Source organism: Sus scrofa, chromosome 1 (genome assembly GCF_054392235.1).
Source record: "Sus scrofa isolate SSC_HxYL_T2T_F1_AM1 chromosome 1, Sscrofa_HxYL_maternal_Yorkshire_Landrace_v2.0, whole genome shotgun sequence".
In the NCBI taxonomy this organism is placed as follows: Eukaryota; Metazoa; Chordata; class Mammalia; order Artiodactyla; family Suidae; genus Sus; species Sus scrofa.
Genome location: NC_139383.1, coordinates 60,262,705 through 60,264,422, shown reverse-complemented (window position 1 = coordinate 60,264,422; position 1,718 = coordinate 60,262,705).

Genomic DNA, 1,718 nt, shown 5'->3' with positions numbered 1-1,718 from the left:
ACTTCTTACTAAGCCTCAGAGGAGAAACTCAAAGGTTTAATGTGAATTTGAAAAACAAACAAAACAAAATATATTTCTTATACCAGGTGTCCTGGAGCAGTTCATCCCAGGGTTACACTGTTAGCACCTCGTTAAGCTGAGTCAGCTCTCATAACTAATCCAGAAAGCAGACCTACTTTTTTCTCAGTTCCCGTGTGCTCCCCAAAAGTTACCAGAATTTTTAGAATGTTTGTGAAGAACTCCAACTGCCTTAGGAATAGTTTTCAGACACCAGAGTTCCTACTGATATGTATGACTCTAAGTTATGTTTGACTGTCCAGAACAGGAAGAATCTGTTATCTTAAGAACTGAAACTTTAGGGGCAACATTTATATTCCGTAACTACCCCTGCCCTTCTGTTTAGTCTGTGAAGAATTGCTTTGTTGTTCCAGGAGCCCCTTAATCTTTTAATTGTGAAAAATTGGTAAAAAAATTATTTTATTTTTTTACTGTTTTATTTTATTTTCCCACTGTACAGCAAGGGGATCAAGTTATCCTTACATGTATACATTACATTTATATATATATTTTTCCCCACCCTTTGTTCTGTTGCAACATGAGTATCTAGACAAAGTTCTCAATGCTACTCAGCAGGATCTCCTTGTAAATCTATTCTAAGTTGTGTCTGATAATCCCAAGCTCCCGATCCCTCCCACTCCCTCCCTCTCCCATCAGGCAGCCCCAAGAAATGCAAAAGAAAAAAATTACTTTAAAATGGAGAGTATGTGTATTTTTCCAACAATAGAAATGATGGGTCCAGTGTAAAAATTGTAATAAACCAAATAATGGACTTAAACCAAGGACTGTTATACTTGTTAAGATGGCTGATAAAGATCCAGGACAAAAGAAGTCACAAAATGATAGCACAGTCTTCCTTCACACTAGTCAGATTCACCACAAAGCCCCCTCTGATAATGGCTTTGTTGATATACATAACCATATAATGCTGTCAGTGTGAATCCTCAGACCTGCATAAGGTTCCTTTTTTTATTGCACCAATTTGGATGTAGACCTATTAGAATATATTATCAACCAGTTTTATCTTGAAACCCTTCTGAGCTATAATGTAAGCTAGCAAATGGGCAGGATAGGAAGTGGACTTTTCACTACAGCAATGGAAATCAGCCAATGGTTCTTCCATAAAAGTGTAAGGAAATACAGGTGATTTTTTTCATTGTATTAATTCTGCTAACCCTTGAAAATCATACTCCTACTAAAAACATACTCCTCCTTTACTCTCTTTTCACATATTAAAACAACTAAACATATTTGTTATATGAACAAATTTTTACAAAAATATTTGTGTAAATTTAAATCTTAACTATAAAATAAGCACATTATAGCTATTAATTAGACAAAGAATCGAGAAGATAGAGGGCCTTTCTAAAGATGACCTAATAAAAAAATTCATTTTCAAACTTTTGGTAAAGCTATACTCTCAATTTTTCAGTACGTCTCATTCATCAAAATGAAATAATTTATAAAAAGGGCACTGCTTTTCCTTGTATATAGCATTCATCTACATAAAACCCTGACCTAACATCTGACTTTTAGCACTTGTTTATAGATTAATTAACTATACTCACTTGTTTATAAACTATACTTCACAAGTATGAAGTTGTGCACACTTGCTAAATTAGGAAATCACTTGTTCATTTTGCCCCCTTTGGAGTGGAGAA